Source organism: Henckelia pumila, chromosome 3 (genome assembly GCF_033568475.1).
Source record: "Henckelia pumila isolate YLH828 chromosome 3, ASM3356847v2, whole genome shotgun sequence".
NCBI classification, from domain to species: Eukaryota; Viridiplantae; Streptophyta; class Magnoliopsida; order Lamiales; family Gesneriaceae; genus Henckelia; species Henckelia pumila.
The window spans coordinates 109,227,369-109,253,756 of NC_133122.1; the positions used below are offsets into that span (position 1 = coordinate 109,227,369).

At 42.1% G+C, this 26,388-nt stretch overlaps 2 pseudogenes; both read right to left on the reverse strand.

Annotated features, from left to right (window-relative positions):
* On the reverse strand, positions 1-23,424 carry LOC140886501 (HMG1/2-like protein; annotated as a pseudogene).
* LOC140889295 (14-3-3-like protein) overlaps positions 1-25,279 on the reverse strand; it is a 29,545-nt pseudogene extending 4,266 nt beyond the window's left edge.
* Positions 25,280-26,388: the final 1,109 nt, after the last annotated feature.

Consider the following 26,388-nt stretch of genomic DNA (forward strand, 5'->3'; position numbering starts at 1 on the left):
AATTGTTTATGGCATAATTTCTAACCCCCAAACTTCTTCGCAAGATAGCATGGATTAATCTTCATCGTCTTCATCATCATCCTAGAAATTTGGAAGAATTTTACCTGAATGAACTGATAAATCCCAATAAAATTCTTGATAATTGAAAATTAGGGGGAGGGAAAGAATCAGAAAACAACTCATCGTACCTCTGGGCTGCTGTCATCTTCGTCGTCGTGCACTTCAGACTTCGACTTGTCGCTCTCTTCTTCAGCATCAGTTCCTTCAGCCTGCTGAGCGATGATTTTGAAACACTTTAGTGGATGCAAACATAGATGCAATCGATAGCTAAATTGAGGTTAAAAATCAATAAATTATGATTTTTTAGTTGTAGGATTGGATGGGCTTTTCGTATTCAGCTTCCTCTTCTCAGCCTTGGAGACAAAGGGATCTTTATCCTGGAACAATTACAAATAATGATGATACATACTACTAAGCAAAAGCAGATGAAACCACTGAAATTTTTAGATTTGAAGCGTAAGCATACCTCATCGGACATCGACTTCCACTTGTCGCCACCAGCTTTACCAACCTACGCAAATTTCCCATAACATAGAACAATCAAATATTGTTGTGGGTCCTCGTGTTGCTAATTTCATTTCTAGGGCAATTAGTAATTTGCCCCCCCCCCCAACCCAACTCTCGGGTTGGGGAAAAATGGGATGCGCTCGGTCTGCTAAAAAGAGCAGACCGAGCACAACTCTGGGCAGTCTTTTGCACTTTTTTTTGAAAGAAAAATTTGATACTTTCAACCCCTCCAATCCAACATAATGATTTCCCAAAACATGTAGAAATACATAGAACAAGATCTAAACATGTTTATAACAATTTGATACATCGATCTATAAGTTTGGAATCTCACAAAACCATAAACTTATACAAGTGTACAACAACATCTCAAGAACAACATTCTTAAGTACTTTCTAACTTGCTTGCTAGTCTTCTAAATTCATCAGCTACACAACCCGAGTCCACATATATATACTCTCTAATGAGCTACCCTCGGCGACTTTGGCCAGCTCCTGCCCTATCTGTTGTCATGCATACATACAAAACAAGACAACAGCTCATAACGTTCGGTGAGAATACAATCTCAGTATAATCAACATATATGCGCGTTAAATAAAAACATATCAACTATAAAAATTTCAACTCGAGAATAGAGTAAACGCATATATAAAGCATTGATTCCTATTACACTCTTTGCCATTAAGATTCGTATATGATATTGACATGGATGTCCATCTATCGTTGTCTCATCAGACTCGAAAATAAGGTCACGTCAGACCTTGGCATAAGAATCAACTCATATCTCATATCGTATCATAATCATATAGAAACAATGATCCACTACCTAATATTGATCGACAACATCATAACAAAATCAAAACAATAAACAAGTATGTGACTTTGGCGGGACAACTCAAGACGCTTCATTCTCGAGTTTCAAATTCCTGACTTGATGTAGTAGCCCGTACCCTAATTGAGTAATTAAAGGATTAATGCTAATTAATTGAATTGGGTATTGGACGGATCGGAAGCTCCGAAGGCACGATCGGAAGCTCCGAACAGGATCGGAAGCTCCGATGAGCGATCGGAGGCACCGATGTTATTACGTCAAGCATGACGTGTGGTTGGATCGGAAGCTCCGATCAGGACCGGAGGCTCCGATCACCCCTATCCGGATTCAACAAGTGATATTTTGACACGTGGCAGATCAGGATATTCGAAAGCTCCGATGGCAGGATCGGACGTTCCGATCGAGGTTCGGACGTTCCGATCAAGGATCGGAAGTTCCGATCATTGTCTATAAATAGAAGGCCGAGACTTCACTTTCATTTGCCAATTCCGAGTTCTCCTTTCCTTTCTAGTCCTTTTGGAACTGTTCTAGTCTTCTTAGGCTTGGTCCGGAGGTCGGCGAGGCGTTCGGTAGTCGTAGCAGAGTTGTGCCCAAGTTCTGGAGACATCGACATCAAAGGGATAACGACGGACGAAGGTATAGCTTTTGCTTCCTATAAATATTTAGGAGTATGCAATAGCTTAGTTAAGGCTTTTAGAGCACTTTAATGATAGTAGTATCATTTGGCAGTGTAGAGCAGACTATAGGCGTGGACCTAGAGTTGGTAGAGCTTGCACTGTTTTGAGGTACGAAAGTACTGTTCGAGATATCCTGACTGAGTATACATGTATTATGTGACCGCATGATTTATATGCCATGATATTATGCTGCATTCATTTGCATCTTGCTGTATCTCCTTCGAGATGTCTGTTAGTAGGGTTGTACCCTATCCTGTTAGTGGATGGACTTCCATCGATTTGGGTCCGGCGTTTCCACGGTTATCTCGGTATGGGAGCCACCTCCTGAACCGACGGCACAGCGTGCTACATACCAGGGCCCGGTCTGTCTCTGTTATCTGATCCTTGACCTCGAGTCTATAGGGAGTTCACTTTGTATGCATGTATACTCATACTCTCGCACTGAGCGTTTTATGCTCACGTCTCGTACTCTGTATTTTCTAGACACCTTATTCCATGGGGCATGTTTGAGATTGGACGAGGAGGGTGGATCCAGGAGGGGCTAGTCAGTGGTTGGCCAGCTGGAGCTTCGCTTAGGTTTTATTACTGTTGTTTGGGTTTATACAGCTATTCGATTTGGTTGTATATTATTGGATGAATTACAGATTCCTTTACTTGGGATTGTATAATGTTTATGGTTTCCGCAGTTTTATTCTGATATCTGTTTTATTAAGTTAATTTCATGCCTAAGTTCTGTTTAGTAGGTGATCCGGGTATGGGTCACTACATTTATGGTATCAGAGCATGCAAAAGATTTCTTGGGATTTAGTCTCAACTTGAGGTATTTTTGTAGATGTCAAATCGTGACGACCAGAGTTCTCATGGCAGTGTTGGTGGGCGTTGGGGAGATGCCGACCGGGAGCCTCGTCGAGAACGGCGTCATCGTCACCATGACGACGAGCGTTTCACTGTGCGTCGATTCTTAGCTATGGGTCCTAAGCCCTTAGTTGGAGGTGAGTCTCCGGAGGATGCGGAGAACTGGTTAGACCGCATGGAGATGACTTTTCAGACTTTCCAATGCACCGATGAGCAGAAGGTGGAGACCCTTGGCTATCTTCTAGATGGGCGTTCGCGCAGGTGGTGGAGGTTTACTTCTGCACCTTTTGTTACGGCGAGAGGAGTGGCCACCTAGGCCGAGTTCCGCACAGCTTTCCAAAAGCGGTATTTTCCTCCTACACTCCGTCAGTCGAAGGAAGGCGAGCTACTGAGTCTGCGACAGGGAGCCATGTCTATCGATGAGTATCAGCAGAGGTTCTTTGATCTGTTATCCTATTGTCCCGAGATTGCTGATAGCTCAGAGATGAAGTATAATCTGTTCCTTCAGGGCCTTAACCCTGAGATCCATGACCGTGTGGCGGTTGGCGACGACATGTCCTACGAGAGTTTGGTGAGCCGTTGTCACCAGGCGGAGGACAGCATTCGGCGGAACAGGTCTTTCCCTCAGTCGAGGCCTGCTAGTTCTTTGGGTCCCCGTGCCCAAACTTTCAAGAAGTCTGGATCTTCTTCTTCCTCTGGTTCTGGAGGTGTTGTTCGTTTCGGTAATAAGGACAAGTGTGATCACTGTGGGAAGAACCATCCATCCGACAAGTGCCGCAGAGCTTCTGGAGCTTGTTTCCGTTGTGGAGAGACTGGTCATATCCGGAGGGATTGTCCACTGTCTGGGGGAGGCGGTTCTGGATCTGGTTCTGGATCGGGTTCTCAGGCCACCGTTCAGCAGAGGTCGCAGGGACAGTCTGCTGGGAGTTCTCATTTGAGGCCACGAGCTTATGGCCAGGTGTTTGCCCTTAGACATGATCAGGCTGTGGAGGAGAATGAGAAAGTCATCGCAGGTACATTTCTGCTTTATGGTATACCTGATCTTGTACTTATTGACACTGGTGCATCTCATTCCTTCATTTCTGCACGTTTTGTTAAGAGGCATAAGTTACCATGCATTGCACTAGACGTAGTGATGTCTGTTTCTACTCCGACGGGCCAATCTGCTTTGGCTAAGCGTCTAGTGATGGGTTGCCCTTTAGAGTTCGAAGGGAACATTCTGTTAGCGAATCTCATGGTCCTGGCGATGGACGACTTTGATTGCATTCTGGGAATAGATGTGTTGACTACCTATCGAGCTTCAGTGGACTGCTATCAGAGATTAGTACGCTTTCATCCAGAAGGGAGTGAGAGTTGGTTTTTCTATGGTGAGGGAGCGCGACCCCCGATGCCTTTGGTATCAGCTTTGAGAGCCTGTCGAGCTCTAGAGTCTGGCGGGGAAGGCTACCTTATCTATGCAGTTGATTTGTCCGCTGAGAGTATTGGGATAGAGAGCATTCCTGTTGTGGATGAATTTCCAGATGTATTTCCTGATGAGATTCCGGGTTTTCCTCCTGCTAGGGACGTCGAGTTTGGCATAGAGTTGATGCCGAGTACTTCGCCTATTTCTAGAGCACCGTATCGTCTGGCTCCGTCAGAGATGCGTGAGTTGAAGAATCAGCTACAGGATCTTTTGGACAAGGGGTAAATTCGTCCTAGTGTGTCTCCTTGGGGAGCTCCTGTTCTCTTCGTAAAGAAGAAGGATGGGTCGATGCGGCTGTGCATTGACTATCGACAGCTGAATCGAGTCACTATGAAGAACAAGTATCCGTTGCCTCGTATTGATGACTTGTTCGATCAGCTGCAGGGCACGTCAGTTTACTCCAAGATTGACTTGAGATCTGGGTATCATCAGTTGAGAGTCCGTGATCAGGATGTAGCCAAGACTGCATTCCGTACTCGCTATGGGCATTACGAGTTTCTAGTGATGCCATTTGGTTTGACTAATGCGTCGGCTATATCCATGGATTTGATGAACCGTGTCTTCAGGGAGTATTTGGACAAGTTTGTCGTGGTCTTCATTGACGACATCTTGGTGTATTCGCGTAATACGGAAGAGCATGTTTCTCACTTACGGTTGGTATTATAGACTGTTCGAGATGAGCAGTTGTACGCCAAGCTGAGCAAGTGTGAGTTCTGGATGGATAGAGTGGTCTTTCTTGGCCATATCATATCCAGGGAAGGGATTTCTGTTGATCCAAGCAAGATTGAAGCGGTACTTAATTGGTCGCGTCCGACGACAGTTTCTGAGATCCGTAGTTTTCTGGGTCTAGCAGGGTATTATCGTCGCTTCATTCTGAACTTCTCTCAGTTAGCTCGACCGTTGACGCAGCTTACCCGCAAGGGTGTGGATTTTGAGTGGTCCTCCGAGTGCGAGGAGAATTTCCGTGAGCTTCGACGGCGGTTAACTTCTGCGCCGGTGTTGGCATTACTGTCAGGATCTGGAGGGTATGTAGTTTACACGGATGCTTCTCTTCAGGGGTTAGGTTGTGTCCTGACTCATAATGGGCATGTGATCGCATACGCTTCTAGACAGCTGAAGCTTCACGAGGACAACTACCCAGTCCATGATTTGGAGTTAGCAGCTGTAGTGACCCTTACCCGGATCACCTACTAAACAGAACTTATGCATGCAAATAACTTAATTAAACAGATATCAAAATAAAACTGCGGAATCCAATAACATTATACAATCCCAAGTAAAGGAATCTATAATTATCCAATAATATACAACCAAATCGAATAGCTGTATAAAACCCAAACAACAGTAATAAAACCTAGACGAAGCTCCAGCTGGCCAACCACTGACTAGCCCCTCCTGGATCCACCCTCCTCGTCCAATCGCAAACCTGCCCCATGGAATAGGGTGTCCAGAAAATACAGAGTACGAGACGTGAGCATAAAACGCTCAGTGCGAGAGTATGAGTAAACATGCATGCAAAGTGAACTCCCTATAGACTCGAGGTCAAGGATCAGATAACAGAGACAGACCGGGCCCTGGTATGTAGCACGCTGTGCCGTCGCTTCAGGAGGTGGCTCCCATACCGAGATAATCGTGGATACGCCGGACCCAAATCGATGGAAGTCCATCCACTAACAGGATAGGGTACAACCCTACTACAGACATCTCGAAGGAGATACAGCAAGATGTAAATGAATGCAGCATAATATCATGGCATATAAATCATGCAGTCATATAATACATGCATACTCAGTCAGGATATCTCGAACAGTACTTCCGTACCTCAAAACAGTGCAAGCTCTACCAACTCTAGGTCCACGCCTATAGTCTGCTCTACACTGCCAAATGATACTACTATCATTAAAGTGCTCTAAAAGCCTTAACTAAGCTATTGCATACTCCTAAATATTTATAGGAAGCAAAAGCTATACCTTCGTCCATCGTTAGCCCTTTGATGTCGATGCCTCCAGAACTTGGGCACAACTTCGCTACGACTACCGAACGCATCTCCGACCTCCGGACCAAGCCTAAGAAGACTAGAACAGCTCCAAAAGGACTAGAAAGGAAAGGAGAACTCGGAATTGGCAAATGAAAGTGAAGTCTCGGCCTTCTATTTATAGACAATGATCGGAACTTCCGATCCTTGATCGGAACGTCCGAACCTCGATCGGAACGTCCGATCCTGTCATCGGAGCTTCCGAAGATCCTGATCTGCCACGTGTCAAAATATCACTTGATGACTCCGGATAGGGGTGATCGGAGCTTCCGGTCCCGATCGGAGCTTCCGATCTAACCACACGTCATGCCTGACGTAATATGATCGGAGCTTCCGATCCTGCATCGGAGCTTCCGATCCTGTTCGGAACTTCCGAACCTACCTTCGGAGCTTCCGAACTCTACCCAAGTAATTATGATTAATTCCTTAATTACTCAATTCGGGTACGGGCTACTACATTCTCCCCCACTTAAGATATTTCGTCCTCGAAATAAGATCTTAAGTACCGAATGCAAATACAGAAATCAAAAACATTCTTTATTCAAATCAAACGTTTACAAAGTTTGCAACTGAATACAACTATAAAGAATGAAATCAAAACAACTCAGGATGGTCTTTACGCATCCTGTCCTCAAGCTCCCAAGTAGCTTCCTCAGTGCCTCGGCGCTGCCACTGAACTAAAACCAAAGGAATGACTTTGTTCCGTAAAACCTTATCCTTATAATCAAGGTTGCGAAGAGGTTTCTCAACATAAGTCAAATCCTTGTCTACCTGAACCTCAGATCGCTGCAGAATATGAGATTCATCCGCCACATATCGTCGCAACAGAGATACGTGGAACACGTCGTGAATGCTGGATAGATGCGGTGGCAATGCTAGTCGATAAGCCAAATCGCCAATACTCTCCAAGATCTCAAACGGACCGATTAATCTGGGAGATAACTTGCCCTTAAGGCCAAATCTGAGAATCTTGCGGAAAGGTGACACTCTCAGAAACACTTTCTCCCCGACCTCGAACTGCAAAGGCCTACGCTTGATATTAGCATAACTGGCCTGACGATCCTGTGCAGTCTTAATCCGTTTCTTGATCTGATCAACAATGTCTATCGCTTGCTGGATAAACTCCGGTCCCTCAGCTTGTCTCTCCCCCACTTCTTCCCAGAAGAGTGGAGTACGACAACGTCGCCCAAAAAATGCCTCAAAAGGTGCCATCCCAATACTAGTGTGATAGTTGTTGTTGTAAGCGAACTCGATCAACGGCAAATGATCCTGCCAGGCTGAACCAAAATCCATGACGCACGCTCTAAGCATATCCTCTAACGTACGGATAGTGCGCTCTGACTGACCATCAGTCTCCGGATGATAGGCTGTACTCAAACTGAGAGTAGTACCCATCGCACGCTGAACACTCCCCCAGAATCTAGAAGTAAACCTGGGGTCCCGATCGCTGACAATGCTCACAGGCACTCCATGAAGTCGGACGATCTCCTGAATGTACATCCGTGCCATGCGATCCACAGAGTACTCTCGGCTATAGGCAATGAAATGCGCTGACTTGGTGAGTCGGTCCACCACCACCCAGATAGCATCACAGTTCCTCGGGGATACCGGCAAATGGGTCACAAAGTCCATAGTGATAAACTCCCATTTTCATTCAGGAATAGGCAGACATCTGGATACTCTGCATACCTTTCTGCTTTGAAGATCTGACGTCATTATCTGTATGGCGAGAAATTTGAGATCTTCACCGACCATAAGAGTCTCAAGTATTTGTTCACTCAGGCAGAATTGAACATGAGGCAGAGACGTTGGATGGACTTGCTTAAGGATTATGATTGCGAGATTAAGTACCATCCGGGAGCTGCTAATCTCACCGCTGATGCTTTGAGTCGCAAGGTGCGATTATCCACACTTCAGACTTGTTCGATGTCTAGTGCGATCAGTGACTGTTGTACTTCAGGTTATACCTTCAAGCATAAGAAAGGTATGCAGAGTATCCAGATGTTTGCGATATTATCTGAGCCAGCCTTGTATTAGCGGATCCGAGATGCTCAGATGTCTGATTCGAAGACCCAGCGTTTAGCTCGTCTAGCTAACGAGGGTAGCTCGTCTGGATTTCATTATCAGTCAGACGGCTTTCTGTGTTTGTCTGGTAGGCTTGTGATTCCGCAGGATGAAGAGTTGCGAGAGGAGATTTTGTCTCAGGCACATCGCACTAAGTTGAGTATTCATCCTGGAAGCAACAAGATGTACAAGGATCTACGTACTTGTTTCTGGTGGAAGGGAATAAAACACAGTGTTTATCAGTTTGTTTCGAGATGTTTGGTGTGTCAACAGGTCAAGGCAGAGCACCGACGACCTGGAGGATTGCTTCACAGTCTGCCTATTCCTGAATGGAAATGGGAGTTTATCACAATGGACTTTGTGACCCATTTGCCGGTATCCCCAAAGAACTGTGATGCTATCTGGGTTGTGGTGGACCGACTCACCAAGTCAGCGCATTTCATTGCCTATAGCCGAGAGTACTCTGTGGATCGCATGGCACGGATGTACATTCAGGAGATCGTCCGACTTCATGGAGTGCTTGTGAGCATTGTCAGCGATCGGGACCCCAGGTTTACTTCTACATTTTGGGGGAGTGTTCAGCGTGCGATGGGTACTACTCTCAGTTTGAGTACAGCCTATCATCCGGATACTGATGGTCAGTCAGAGCGCACTATCCGTACGCTAGAGGATATGCTTAGAGCGTGCGTCTTGGATTTTGGTCCAGCCTGGCAGGATCATTTGCCGTTGATCGAGTTCGCTTACAACAACAGCTATCACACTAGTATTGGGATGGCACCTTTTGAGGCATTTTTTGGGCGACGTTGTCGTACTCCACTCTTCTGTGAAGAACTGGGGGAGAGACAGGCTGAGGGACCGGAATTTATCCAGCAGGCGATAGACATTGTTGATCAGATCAAGAAATGGATTAAGACTGCACAGGATCGTCAGGCCAGCTATGCTAATATCAAGCGTAGGCCTTTGCAGTTCGAGGTCGGGGAGAAAGTGTTTCTGAGAGTGTCACCTTTCCGCAAGATTCTCAGATTTGGCCTTAAGGGCAAGTTGTCTCCCAGATTTATCGGTCCGTTTGAGATCTTGGAGAGCATTGGCGATTTGGCTTATCGACTAGCTTTGCCACCGCATCTATCCAGTATTCACGACGTGTTCCACGTATCTCTGTTACGACGGTATGTGGCAGATGAATCTCATATTCTGCAGCGGTCTGAGGTTCAGGTAGACAAGGATTTGACTTATGTTGAGAAACCCCTTCGTATCCTGGATTATAAGGATAAGGTTTTATGGAACAAAGTCATTCCTTTGGTTTTAGTTCAGTGGCAGCGCAGAGGCACTGAAGAAGCTACTTGGGAGCTTGAGGACAGGATGCGTAAAGACCATCCTGAGTTGTTTTGATTTCATTCTTTAAGTTGTATTCAGTTTCAAACTCTGTAAACGTTTGATTTGAATAAAGAATTTTTTGATTTCTGTATTTGCATTCGGTACTTAAGATCTGTTTTCGAGGACGAAATATCTTAAGTGGGAGAGAATGTAGTAGCCCGTACCCTAATTGAGTAATTAAAGGATTAATGCTAATTAATTGAATTGGGTATTGGACGGATCGGAAGCTCCGAAGGCACGATCGGAAGCTCCGAACAGGATCGGAAGCTCCGATGAGCGATCGGAGGCACCGATGTTATTACGTCAGGCATGATGTGTGGTTGGATCAGAATCTCCGATCAGGACCGGAGGCTCCAATCACCCCTATCCGGATTCAACAAGTGATATTTTGACACGTGGCAAATCAGGATCTTCGGAAGCTCCGATGGCAGGATCGGACGTTCCGATCGAGGTTCGGACGTTCCGATCAAGGATCGGAAGTTCCGATCATTGTCTATAAATAGAAGGCCGAGACTTCACTTTCATTTGCCAATTCCGAGTTCTCCTTTCCTTTCTAGTCCTTTTGGAACTGTTCTAGTCTTCTTAGGCTTGGTCCGGAGGTCGGCGAGGCGTTCGGTAGTCGTAGCAGAGTTGTGCCCAAGTTCTGGAGACATCGACATCAAAGGGCTAACGACGGACGAAGGTATAGCTTTTGCTTCCTATAAATATTTAGGAGTATGCAATAGCTTAGTTAAGGCTTTTAGAGCACTTTAATGATAGTAGTATCATTTGGCAGTGTAGAGCAGACTATAGGCGTGGACCTAGAGTTGGTAGAGCTTGCACTGTTTTGAGGTACGAAAGTACTGTTCGAGATATCCTGACTGAGTATACATGTATTATGTGACCGCATGATTTATATGCCATGATATTATGCTGCATTCATTTGCATCTTGCTGTATCTCCTTCGAGATGTCTGTTAGTAGGGTTGTACCCTATCCTGTTAGTGGATGGACTTCCATCGATTTGGGTCCGGCGTTTCCACGATTATCTCGGTATGGGAGCCACCTCCTGAAGCGACGGCACAGCGTGCTACATACCAGGGCCCGGTCTGTCTCTGTTATCTGATCCTTGACCTCGAGTCTATAGCGAGTTCACTTTGCATGCATGTATACTCATACTCTCGCACTGAGCGTTTTATGCTCACGTCTCGTACTCTGTATTTTCTGGACACCCTATTCCATGGGGCGGGTGTGCGATTGGACGAGGAGGGTGGATCCAGGAGGGGCTAGTCAGTGGTTGGCCAGCTGGAGCTTCGCTTAGGTTTTATTACTGTTGTTTGGGTTTATACAGCTATTCGATTTGGTTGTATATTATTGGATGAATTACAGATTCCTTTACTTGGGATTGTATAATGTTTATGGTTTCCGCAGTTTTATTCTGATATCTGTTTTATTAAGTTAATTGCATGCCTAAGTTCTGTTTAGTAGGTGATCCGGGTATGGGTCACTACACTTGAGATGTCGTCTTATACCTTCTCGTTTTGTCTTGGTTCTTGAAGCTTCAAATCTGAAACATAACAACAAGAACTCATATATCATAATCTATTCAACTTCACATACAAATCTCTCAATCCTCGCACTCCTCTCTGCATTATCATCTCAAATATTACATTATCAAACACTTCCAATCCTACACCAAAGTAAGTGTTCACAAAAGCAAACTGTACGTTGTAAGAATATACAAAATTTCATCAAAATTTTCAATCAGGAAATGGATAATGAAATTGTATGTGTAAAAATGTATGCACCATAAGATTTTGCGTTCAGAAACAACTCTTGGCTGGCTTGAGATGAATCAAGGTAGACAAACTTCGCCCCTCGAAGCTGGCCATTGTTGAATCTATCGACCAAGTTCTTAAGACCAACGTCAAAGAGTTCAATAGCCCTGTTGATTTCTTCATTGCACTTGCTGTCATTGCCATTGTATCGCGCTAGATGGTACGGTATGCATCCTATTTGTCCAACTGATGCCACCACCACTTTTCGCGCGCCCAAGGTATATAATTCCTAAAGACACACACACATATACACTTGTCAAAATCAAGATCAATACAAATGATGAATAAATGTACAGAGTACCATCAATTGTTTGGAGTAATCTTTGATGAGAGCAGCTGCATAGTGTAGTCGGAACTCGTGGAATAGTAGTCCGCCATGTAATAACTGTTGAGATAGTCGTTGCTCCCCAATCCCGAGTAAAATATGCACTTGTTAAGATAGTTCCCTACCGCATCAACGTCTCCTCGAAAGAACCTACTAATCTGCTGCACACTCCTAGCAAAGCTACCGATTTGCTGGTTCATGGACATGTGATCACCCTGCATCACATCGGATATATACTCGAGATAAAGACCAAGTTATTTCCAGTTTCGTCGCGTATCCCAAATCTATTTAATGAACTATAGAACAAGGCAATCAAGGATCGTAAATAGAAAAAAAAAATGAAATCAGTACATATATATATATATATTCTAGCCTGAAATTACAAAAGAAAAAAGGGACAAGAAGACGTACGGAGTTTTTAGAAGCTGCCGGATCGGCGAAAAAGACTGGAATTAAACGTACGGAGCTACAGAAGCTGCCGGATCGGCGGTGTTGGGGAGCGTCGGTGTTGAAAGAGAGAAAAAGGAGAAAGGGATCGGATGGGAGAAGTAATCGAGAAGAAATGGGAGAAGGGGTCTGATTTGGGGATTTGGAGATTATTATTTATTTTATTTTAAATAAAAATAATATTTTTTTTACAACACTTTTTAAAAAGTGTTGTGCTACATGGGAAAAAAGACGGTCAAAGACAACACTTTTAAAAGCGTTGTCTTTGACAAAAAAAAACGTTGATTGACAACGCTTTTTAAAAAAAGCGTTGTCTTTGAGTAATAAAAAACATATAACCACAACGCTTTTCAATAAAAGCGTTGTCTTTTAAAAAAGGACAACACTTTTCACTAAAAACGTTGTCTTTTAAGTGTTGTGTTTGTGCATTTTTCTTGTAGTGATTTCTTCTTCAAAGTACAACTTCAAACCTCAAGCAAATATTCTTCGGTTCGAAGGCGGATGTTTCGAGTTTATCACGCTCTTACTAATCTAAAATATAAAGAATATCACCAAAAACATCAGTTATGAAGTTAAGAGATCCACAACTCAAGCATAAGACACCGAAACAACCTCAAATCATAAACCGATGGCGTAGCGACTGAAAATCGATAACTGAAACAATATCGAAATCATTCTATCATTCATACAACTTCATATACATCATATACCATCAATATAACACCATAAATTAGCATACCAGCAGCTATAAAACTCAAACATACTTCTGAAAATCATCATAACTTTATACAACATTCAATCTTCGATTCGGTTTCGATATCGAAATGTATAAAAGCTCAAGAACAAATATTTATACTCAAAAACTGATTTATTCAACATACAACATCTCAAAACAGATGTAATCCTGTATATACTTACACGAAATTGGATCTTGTCTCAAGAGGATCGCAGCGCTTGTTGGAAAACTGGCGAGTTCCCAGACCAATTACGATTGATACCCGGTGCAGCGGAAGTTTAAAAATTTTCTCATGGAACGATTCCATGGTGTGGGTATCAACCATACAACGATTGAATTATTGTGTGTAAAATTTAAATAACAGTTAAATAAATTTTACCTCAAATCTCGCAACGAGATTAATGGACACCAACAGAACAATTCTGCTCTTGTTGTCTCTCCCTGGAACCGATGAACGCCTTCAATCAGGTCCACGAACAGAGGTTTAATCCCTCTGATAGATTGCACTAGAAAATCTATCAGAAGTTTTCTGCGAAGAGAATACACGAATTTGATTCGTTATTCCTTACTGCGATACAAAATCACAGACCGGAATTTTCTCGGCAGAGCAAAGGGAGGGGACGGCCGATCGGTTTTTAAGAGGCTAGGGTTCGAAATTCAGCTCTCAAAAATAATGACCTGTTCTGTCTAATTTCTGTACTGAAATAACTTATTTATAATGCAGGCCACTAACACCTTAGGGCCCATTAGTCATAAGCTGGGGCCCGACAAGCAAAAGCCCGCTCGTTCAGAAATTAATATAAAATTCATCGTGACTCCGATTGATGAACTGATTTCACCAATGTGCACAGAAACCATTTCTGCATATTTTAAAGTCAAAATAAATTTTCTTGAATCCGAATTCAGTGGTTTCCAAAAATGTCCATCCCTATGTCATTTTAGGAAATCCTACTCCCTTACTCTTATTTAAGAAGTCCAACTCCTTAGTTCATTAAATTTAACTCTTTAAATTTAACTATCTCAACGGGGATTAAAACTCCATTACACTGTGTGACCCTCAATGGTTCAGGGATACAGCTAGCCGTGGGCTCACAACTCCTTGTGACTCGGAACAACACTTTCCGACTTGCCCAACGAATCATGGTAAAGCGCCTAGCAACATCGCCCCATGATTCCCTAGGTATCACTGATAGTGCCTACAAGAACCAGTAGATTTTGGTTAGCGTACAGTACGGTCCCTTCATCCATATATCCCGATCGAATCAACAACCATTGGTATATCGAGAGTCGCTCAAGATTCGATAACTATGCAATACATCTTGAAGATCAAATTAGTGACATCGCATGTGCTACTAAGAAACCATTTCTTAAATCACATCAAGTACTCTGGCCAGAGATTTGTCACACTAATATCTCCTCAGATCGCATAGGATATCCACACTCGCAAGTATGTGGTGAATCCTTGACAACAATGCATTGACTCCTATATGTGTCGTAACTGTACCCAATCTCGACACCTGATGACCCCCTCAGAGTCGGTAAACGAGTCAAAGCACAGTACTAGCATATAGAGTCTCCATGATGTTTCAAGTCGTAAGGACTAATGGTGTACAACCAAAACCGCGGACTTTATCCACTCGATAAGTGATAACCACTTGGAAAGTCCGGATAGGGTAGTTCGACTATTCATCCTATGAATATCCATTTGCATGCTTCGAACATCTCCATGTTCCCTACCAATGAAACGCGGTACTCCGCATCGCAAATGCTAGTCTCAAACTCGAGCGATCCTTATCCTTATTATCGGACGGCTCAATCGACTAGGAACGGTTTTAGAATATACAGTGACTATAAGATGTATTTCATGATAGACATCTCCATGTTCTACCACATCTTACATACACTATAGTATATTCAAGGTCTTTATCAAAACAACAATAGTATATCACAATATAACAATATGAAGTAATATAAAGTCATTGCCATAAAAGTGTAAATAATATTAAACAAAAGATTGTTTATACAAAGAGTCAACAAAGCCCATAGCCACACAGTTGGCTCACTGGGCACCCACTCTTACAATCTCCCACTTGCCCTATAGCCAACTAGTCATACTACGTAGACCCATTGCTTCGCGATGTTTGTCAAACAATGGTCCTGGCAAAGGCTTAGTAAGTGGATCAGCGATATTGTCTGCAGAGGCCACTCGTTCGACACTGATGTCTCCTCTTTCCACAATCTCCCGGATTATGTGGTATTTCCTCAGTACGTGTTTGGATCTTTGATGAGACCTTGGTTCCTTTGCTTGAGCAACGGCACCCGTGTTGTCGCAGTACACCGGGACTGGACCAACAAATTCAGGAATGACGCCCAACTCTTGGACGAAATTCCTCATCCAAACGGCCTCTTTAGCAGCAGCTGATGCTGCAATGTATTCAGCCTCAGTGGTGGAATCCGCTGTGGTGTCCTGCTTGGAACTCTTCCAAGAGACAGCACCACCATTGAGCATGAACACAAATCCAGAGGTTGACTTCGAGTCATCCACATCACTTTGGAAGCTAGAGTCGGTATAGCCTTCCAGTTTGAGTTCTCGTCCTCCATAAACCATGAACATATTCTTAGTCCTTCGCAAGTACTTAAGAATGTCCTTCACGGCTTTCCAATGCATCTGACCAGGATTAGACTGATATCTGCTCGTGACACTCAGAGCAAATGCTACATCCGGTCTGGTAGATATCATCCCATACATGATACTACCTATAGCTGACGCATATGGTACATGTGTCATATTCTCTATCTCTGCATCAGTCTTGGGACACATAGACTTGGATAGAGAAACTCCATGACACATGGGTAGATGTCCTCTCTTGGACCCATCCATTGAAAACCGTTTCAATATGGTATCGATGTAGGTTGATTGAGTGAGTCCTATCATTCTCTTAGATCTATCCCTATAGATCTGTATCCCAAGAATGTAGGATGCCTCACCCAAATCCTTCATCGAAAATCTACCTGATAACCATATCTTTGTTGACTGCAACATCCCTACATCATTCCCAATGAGTAGGATGTCATCAACATAAAGTACTAAGAATGTTACCGCATCCTTAACTACTTTCTTGTACACGCAAGGTTCCTCCGGGTTCTTGATGAAACCAAAATCTTTTATTGTTTCATCAAATTTCTGGTTCCAACTTCTAGATGCTTGTTTTAGACCATAAATTGATCTCTGAAGCTTGCATACCTTATGCTCGCTTCCCATGGATGTGTACCCCTCAGGCTGCTTCATATAGATTTCTTCCTTAATGTCTCCATTAAGAAAAGCAGTCTTCACATCCATTTGCCATATCTCATAGTCATACCATGCAGCTATGGCAATAAGGATTCTTATGGACTTGAACATTGCAACTGGTGAAAAGGTTTCGTCATAGTCAACTCCTTGCCTTTGAGTATAACCTTTAGCCACCAATCGCGCCTTGTAGGTCAATACCTTACCATCAGGCCCAAGCTTTCTTTTGTAGATCCATTTACATCCTATTGGAACAATTCCATCGGGAGGATCCACTAAAGTCCAGACTTGGTTAGTATGCATCGAATCCAATTCTGACTGCATAGCTTCAAGCCATAAATTCGAATCCGCATCAGAAATTGCTTCCTTGAAGCTTCTTGGATCACATCCAATGTCGGGTTCATTTTGACCCTCTTCAAGAAGAAGACCATATCGAACTGGAGGTCTAGAAGTCCTCTCGGATCTTCTAGGTGCAGGCGTGTCCAGCAATGGTTCCTGAGGTGTGGGATCGTTATTTTGTATTTCGGGTTCTTCTCGAACTTCTTCGAGTTCCATCATCACGCCTTTCTTATCCAATAAGAACTCCTTCTCCAAGAAGGTGGCATTCCGTGAAACAAACACCTTTGTTTCAGCAGGATAATAGAAATAATATCCGATTGAATTCTTCGGATACCCCACAAAATAACACAAGCTGGATCGACTATCCAACTTATCTCCCACTGTCCGCTTCACGTAAGCAGGACATCCCCAAATCCTCAAGTACGAATACTTAGGAGCTTTGCCATTCCATAACTCGTATGGTGTTTTGTCCACTGCTTTAGTGTGGACGTTGTTCAACAACAATACCGCCGTTTCAAGCGCATAGCCCAAAACGAAGGTGGAAGCTCAGTGAAGCTCATCATGGATCGAACCATGTCCAACAAAGTTCGATTACGACGCTCCGATACACCATTAAGCTGTGGTGTCATAGGAGGAGTCCACTGAGAGAGAATCCCATTCTCTTTCAGATAGTCCAAAAACTCGGTACTCAAGTATTCTCCACCTCGATCCGATCGAAGTGCTTTAATACTTTTACCTAGCTTGTTTTCTACTTCAGCCCTGAATTCTTTGAACTTTTCAAATGCTTCAGACTTATATTTCATTAAATATAAATACCCATACCTTGAATAATCATCAGTAAAGGTAATGAAGTAGGTGTGGCCATGTTGAGTCCCTACTCTAAATGTACCACAAACATCTGTATGGATCAAATCCAACAGATTCTGACTACGCTCAGGTTTCCCCTTAAAAGGAGATTTAGTCATTTTTCCTTTTAGACAAGATTCACAAGTAGGTAGAGAGTTAATATCCGACATATCAAACATGCCCTCTCCCACTAGCTTGTTCATCCTTCTTGAGAAAATATGACCTAGTCTAGCGTGCCATAGGTTTGCCGGGTTTTGACTATCGTTTTTCCTTTTGTTTGTTGTAGCCGGTTTATCAACATAATTCATTGGAACGTCTTTTAGTTTTAAGTTGTATAGATCGTTTTCAAATTGTCCATTTCCAATTAAACATTCATTCTTGTAAATATTGCAAATCTCATTCACAAAATTGCAAGAATAACCATCTCTATCTAGCATAGAAACAGAAATAATGTTTTAATTAAATCTGGAACAAATAAAACATCTATCAAAAGTAACTTAAAACCGTTCTGCAAAAATAAATATTTCCCATAGCTATGGATTTAACTCTGGAACCATTCCCTAGCCTTGACTGGGTCTCACCCATCCTTATCCTATTACTTCTTGTTATCATTTGCAACTCATTGCAAATATGAGATCTACATCTGGTATCCAATACCCAAGAAGTAATATTAAGAAAAACATTTATTTCAATGTAAAACATACCCTTTGCAGTTCGCAACTGCTTGGGGTATTCCTTGCAGTTACGTTTCCAATTACCGGGTTTCTTGCAGTGATGGCAAACTTGTTTAGACTTGTCCAATTTTGCATGTAACATTTGGCCTTGAGATCATGGTCCAACCATTTCTCTAATTCGGCCAACCTTTTGGCAGTTACATCAGCCGGGGCTGTTTTCGGAGAAGCCTTTTCTAACACTTAGAAAATCTTTTTCCGAACTTAGGACAATCTTAACTTATGGAATCATTCTGTATTGTTTGCGTCAATAAGTTTGTTTTGTTGGAGAACAGAAACATGTGGATTACTGAGATAAAACAGACAATTATCGATGATTGTTTAAATAATTTACTAAGACATAAAATAGGCGAATTTAATTTTATGAATCTCACTCCCACTATTTTAACGATTTCACCACCCTCTAGTGAAAACGGGAAACTTTTTCCTTAGTGAGAACATGGAGTCCAATTGACAAACTTATGGTCCCGAATAATATCAGCCAACCATAATTCTCAAAAGGTAGAGCCCAATTGCTTCCAAAGCAACCCCCATGTATTTACCTCATGTCCAATAAGGGCCCAATAATATGACGCCGTTTAAAGTGACATGTCAAGATGACCCATCAATATTAAGTTGTGATGGACGGTCGCCATGTGGATCCCCAATAATATGAGCCGATCCCATGGGAGTTCCACCCAACTTACAACATTTGTCGATCCAATGTACAGCTTTCCGACGGACGGGCCCCCCCAATAATATGAGCCGGACCGTATCCGCGGGTAGCATCACATACATTGACCGTTGATGGAAGGTAGGAACATTTAAACAATATTTAAATTTCCTTTATTTATCTTGATATAAATTTTAAATCATATTTAAAATGAGGGATTTTATTTATAAAAATATTTGTCTCATCATATTTAATTTATTGCATGCATTGCCGGATTCACGCAATTTATGTCTAAACATGCATACAATCATAATATCACATATTATATAGGATGATCGATTCCATTTCTAATTGACCCGTGGTTGCCAATCACGGGTCTTAGTCCAATCCTAGGTAATATGCAGTATGCAAATGCAATCCTATTACATATGCTTCCAATTTACATTTCTTCAGTCTTCATTGTCTGCTGGGCCCACCATCTTCAAATCTTGATCTCCCACTAAATCTAATGTATTTACAATTAAATAACAATGACAAGTAGGGGATACATTTTTAGGGGGTGGAACGGGCTATAAACCAAGCCCACTTTTATTACATATGACATTCATATCGGGCCATAAACCAGGCCCATTAATAAAACCAACAACAATAAAGACAAAATGTAAATTCCTAACATACACCTACAAAATTGGTCATGGCAATCGATCATCCTTATCCAATAACATTTAATTCAAAATTAATTTATTGGATAACATGCTGTGGCAATTCAAATTTAAACAAGATAAAATCATATTTTATATATAAAATCACATTTCACATATAAAATCATATTTTATCTCCATATCAAATAAAATCATTTTATCTATAAAATCCAATTTTACAAATAAAATCATATTTTATCTAATATATCATAAGATCATATCTTATCATCAATTGTACCAAAATAATTGATTTCAAAATTCAATTTACGGATAAAATATTAAAATTTTCCAAAAATTCAAATTTATCCAAAATCAATTTTAAAATTTACGGACTCGAACAATTCGATCCGAAATCTCGTGAACCAATCAAAAACAATTTTTGACCGGACCAAAAATAAAATTTTAAATATTAAAATTAATAAAAATATTAAAAAATTAATTTTTCCCGCGGGCCACCCGGTACAATCCAGGGTTGGCCCGCACCAGGGGCGCGGTCCGGTGCAGCCATTCTGCCCCCTTAGGGCAGCAACGTTTGCTGCCCTGGCGGCGCCTGGCGCCGCCGCTGGGCGGCGCCGTGCGTCGCCCTGGGCGGCGCCGAGCGCCGCCCTGGGCGGCGCTGTGCGCCGCCCTGGGCAGCGCCGAGCGCTGCCCTGCGCAGCGCCCAGCGCTGCGCTGGGCAGCGCACAGCGCTGCCCTGGGCAGCGCCGTGCGCCGCCCTGGGCGGCGACGGTCGCTGCCCTGGGCGGCGCCGTGCGCCGCCCTGGGCGGCGACGGTCGCTGCCCTGGGCGGCGCCGTGCGCCCTTTGGGCGGCGCCGTGCGCCGCCCCTGGGGGCAGCGACCATCGCTGCCCCCTCCGGGCAGCGATCCAATCGCTGCCCGGGTTTCGCCCCCCGGAAAAAAAATTTTTTTTTTTTATTTAAAATATTTATTTTGTTTCAAAAACCGAGACTCAAAAATTTTGTACAATTGATTAATTCAATCGATTGATCTGAGCAACCTGGCTCTGATACCACTGTTGGAAAACTGGCGAGTTCCCAGACCAATTACGATTGATACCCGGTGCAGCGGAAGTTTAAAAATTTTCTCATGGAACGATTCCATGGTGTGGGTATCAACCATACAACGATTGAATTATTGTGTGTAAAATTTAAATAACAGTTAAATAAATTTTACCTCAAATCTCGCAACGAGATTAATGGACACCAACAGAACAATTCTGCTCTTGTTGTCTCTCCCTGGAACCGATGAACGCCTTCAATCAGGTCCACGAACAGAGGTTTAATCCCTCTGATAGATTGCACTAGAAAATCTATCAGAAGTTTTCTGCGAAGAGAATACACGAATTTGATTCGTTATTCCTTACTGCGATACAAAATCACAGACCGGAATTTTCTCGGGCAGAGCAAAGGGAGGGGACGGCCGATCGGTTTTTAAGAGGCTAGGGTTCGAAATTCAGCTCTCAAAAATAATGACCTGTTCTGTCTAATTTCTGTACTGAAATAACTTATTTATAATGCAGGCCACTAACACCTTAGGGCCCATTAGTCATAAGCTGGGGCCCGACAAGCAAAAGCCCGCTCGTTCAGAAATTAATATAAAATTCATCGTGACTCCGATTGATGAACTGATTTCACCAATGTGCACAGAAACCATTTCTGCATATTTTAAAGTCAAAATAAATTTTCTTGAATCCGAATTCAGTGGTTTCCAAAAATGTCCATCCCTATGTCATTTTAGGAAATCCTACTCCCTTACTCTTATTTAAGAAGTCCAACTCCTTAGTTCATTAAATTTAACTCTTTAAATTTAACTATCTCAACGGGGATTAAAACTCCATTACACTGTGTGACCCTCAATGGTTCAGGGATACAGCTAGCCGTGGGCTCACAACTCCTTGTGACTCGGAACAACACTTTCCGACTTGCCCAACGAATCATGGTAAAGCGCCTAGCAACATCGCCCCATGATTCCCTAGGTATCACTGATAGTGCCTACAAGAACCAGTAGATTTTGGTTAGCGTACAGTACGGTCCCTTCATCCATATATCCCGATCGAATCAACAACCATTGGTATATCGAGAGTCGCTCAAGATTCGATAACTATGCAATACATCTTGAAGATCAAATTAGTGACATCGCATGTGCTACTAAGAAACCATTTCTTAAATCACATCAAGTACTCTGGCCAGAGATTTGTCACACTAATATCTCCTCAGATCGCATAGGATATCCACACTCGCAAGTATGTGGTGAATCCTTGACAACAATGCATTGACTCCTATATGTGTCGTAACTGTACCCAATCTCGACACCTGATGACCCCCTCAGAGTCGGTAAACGAGTCAAAGCACAGTACTAGCATATAGAGTCTCCATGATGTTTCAAGTCGTAAGGACTAATGGTGTACAACCAAAACCGCGGACTTTATCCACTCGATAAGTGATAACCACTTGGAAAGTCCGGATAGGGTAGTTCGACTATTATCCTATGAATATCCATTTGCATGCTTCGAACATCTCCATGTTCCCTACCAATGAAACGCGGTACTCCGCATCGCAAATGCTAGTCTCAAACTCGAGCGATCCTTATCCTTATTATCGGACGGCTCAATCGACTAGGAACGGTTTTAGAATATACAGTGACTATAAGATGTATTTCATGATAGACATCTCCATGTTCTACCACATCTTACATACACTATAGTATATTCAAGGTCTTTATCAAAACAACAATAGTATATCACAATATAACAATATGAAGTAATATAAAGTCATTGTCATAAAAGTGTAAATAATATTAAACAAAAGATTGTTTATACAAAGAGTCAACAAAGCCCATAGCCACACAGTTGGCTCACTGGGCACCCACTCTTACAGCGCTATGTCCGGAATTAAAATCGGACAACCGGATCAAAAGTTACGAAGGTTTGAAAGTGAAATTCCAAGAAGAAAAATGAGGTCTCGGTCTTCACTCTTGCCATTTCTGAATAAATTTCCATATCACACGTATAAACTAATGACTAAGCAAATAAATGAGATATCTTCTAGCCAAATTGCATTTTAGCCCCTCAATTCTTCATTATTTGCAATTCGGTCCTCGACCCTTATGTAATTTCAATTTCAATCCTAAATAATTTAAGAATATTAGAATTTAAATCAAAACTCTAAATATTCCCAATTTAAATAATCTCGGATTAAAATTAAATAATCTCGGATTAAATCAAATAATCCCGGACCTTACAATTGTTCTCATGAATTTTATGAAATCGAACAAATGAATTAAATACTAACATCAGCGACAGATTTGTTGTGGGGATGCTTTTCCTTGAATTACTTCCTGAAGTCCTCCCTGTCTTTGAATTACGAGTATCTCAAAATCAACAAAACCACCAAAAATCATGCAACCTAATCATCTAAAAATCCCAAAAACGATGAATTACATGAAAACGAAGAAAGCGCTGGCAGGCCTCTTAGTCTTGTTTGGATCCTTAGTGATGTCCGACCTTTCTTCATCGGCTTTTTCCCTGCCAATGCATCTCCTTTCTTCACCTACAGCCTTCTCAAAACACAAAATTAAAAACAAATCAAAAATAAAACACAACAAAAATCACAGATCTCAAAAAACTCTCTTTGGATCAGCCTTTTTGGACTCCGGATTCGAATTTCGGCCTTTCATATCTAGCCTGACAAGAAAAATAACAAGAAAATTGGTAAAAACATCCAAAAATTGGTGCGACTCAATGGAGTCAACGGCGATCGAACCTCCAACTCACCTTTCACTCGAGTATACAAAGATAGCGACAAAAACAAAAGAGATATCCAATGTAGTGGTTGCGCGTGGGGGATTTATGAAGAGTATGCAATGAATGAAAGGGAGTGTGCGCTTTTTTATATAACATAAAAAAAAGAATCCTAAATCACGTAAAAACATAAAAACCAAAATAAATGAGAAAAGAGGATTAACTTGTGCCGCTTGATAAGCAGAAAGTGTGTTCTCCGCGGCTTCTTTTCGGCCGACTCCAATCTTAAACTCTGCCTCGTAACGATGATAATCTCCTTTCATCTCCAAGTAAAAGACCTTGGAATCTCTGTTAGCAGCGGATCCGATGAGTTTGGAGTCAAGTAGCTTCAGAATTCCATGGCAGATAGATGCGAGCTCGGATTCGATCTTAGATCTGTAGGTTTTAATGGCAGAGACATGGTTTTCGTTGCCGTAGCTCTCCTCTTTCTGCAACCGCTCTCGATTTGAAGTCGGCTAGAGTGCTGTGGTGGCTAGGGTTTGGTAATTGATGGTGAAAGCGATGAGGAGATAAACGAGAAATCAAAAGAGAATGAAAGTGTGTTTTCTGTTTAAGTTATAAGTATTATAACATATTTAAAAAAATTAATTTTATTAATATATAAAATAATAATACAACAAAGGTTTTGTAGAATCCGTTGTCGTAGGCCCTAAAAAACGCACTCAAAGACAACGAATTTTAAAATCTATTGTCGTAGGCCATAAAAAAAAGCTAATAGACAACGAATTTTAAAATCCGTTGTCGTAGGCGATAATCCGTTGTCGTATGACCATAAAAAAAATGCTAATCTACAACGAATTTTAATATCCATTATCATAGGTCATAATCTGTTGTCGTTCTTTAACAAAATAAGGCAAACAACAATGGATTTTAATAAATCCGTTGTGAAAGCTCATGAGACAATGGTTTTTTCACAAAACTGTTGTCGCTTAGACGTTGTTGTACATCAGATTTGTTGCAGTGGGGGGAAAATTCAAGGGACGCCGGTGAATGCCAGGGAGGTAGTGGGCGGCGATGGGTGGCTGATATTTCAGCTCGGGTAAGGGGCGGAGGTGGGTCGAGGAAATGGAAGGAGCAGGGCGGAGAAGAGGGCAATGACTTGTGAGGAGAAGCTAGGGTTGGGTTTCGGAGCGGGGAGGCGAAGAGGTGAGTAAGTGTGAGAGTGAGAGTAAGAGTGCTGAGAGTGAGAGAAAAGAAGTGTATTTAATTTTTAATATTAAAACCAAACCACAACGGATTATTAATGTGTGGGACAGCCGTCGTCGTATAACACAAAATACACTTTTATAGACAAAGGTTAATAAAAACCGTTGTCATAGGTTAAAAAAACCCACTCATAGACAACGGTTATTAAAAATCGTTGTCCTAGGCTAAAAAAACCCGCTCAAAGACAACAGTTAATTAACCGTTGTCTTTGACCTATTAAAAACAATGGTTTTCAGAAAAACGTTGTGTATGAGCGTGTTTTTTGGACATATTACAACAGTTTTAAATAAAACTGTTGTTAAAGAGTTAACAACGGTTTTCGCTGAAAACCGTTGTCTTTATAGTGTTGTGTATGACCATATTTGTTGTAGTGCTAACACAAGTCTACGTGTCCAACCAAATATCATTGACCTGACACGAGCTCATGTGTCTAACAAATATTGGTGACAATCTATGTGTCCAACCATCTACTGACAGGATAACATAAGGATATAGTTCATGATGCTCATGTGATTCAACAAACATTCATGACATGTTGTATCATATAAATCATGCAATCACATAACACATACACACACATAATACATGCATACTAAATCTGAATATCTCGAATAATACTTCTGTACCTTACTAAGGCAGATCTTAGAAGATCCCCTCTAGGTCCAAGCCTACCATGCATCACTACAATACATAAATATCATTTATTATCTAGCATGCCAAAACATCAGCTATCATGCTCTAAACGCCTTAATTAAACTATAGCATACTCCCTATTTACTATAAGGAGCCAGAGCTATACCTTCGTCCATCGTCAGCCCGCTGATTTTGCATGCCCTAGAGCCTGGGCATAGCCAAGCTACGACTCCTGGACACCTCGCTAGAGCTCCGCCGCCTGGCTTCTACTACGAACACTGTCCGTTATAGAAAAACTACTACCTACTCCAACTCTTAAAATAAGAGTACCCAAAAGCTATTAGAATCGAGCTACATGGGCCAAGGAGAGGTGAGGAATTAGCATTTAAGAATGAGGAAATCGGACCCCAGTTTATAAGGGACGATCGGACGCTCCGATCCTACGATCGGACGATCCCATCCTGCATGTCCTATCACGTGTAGTGTTCTCATTGACACAAGTACTGCCAACACATCTGATGGTCTGATTCATAGATCGGACGCTCCGATCCTTGCGATGTGTTGACACAAAAATGACACATCAAAGTTGCATGGCCTAACTAGATCGGACACTTCGATCTGTCCATCGGACGCTCCGATTCTGTCTGAGTACAATTTCCAATTAAGTCCCTTAATCAATTCTTTAATAAATTTCTTGAAATCATATCCTAAGTACCAAATGAAATTGAATAAGAACAACAGGTTCTTATTATCTCATAATATTTTACAAGATCCTACTAAAATCCAAAGATTCATCAGTATTTCCTCAATACTGAAACTGGACCACAAAAGGAACATCTTATTCCAAAATATTATTTCTTATGATTCAGTAACAACATGTTCTCTCCACAAATGTCAAATCTGTATCCACTATTCCTTGGATAATTGCAAGATGTAAGACTCATCTACAACAAATCACTACCACAGTGATACATGGAACACATCATGGATATTAGACCTAT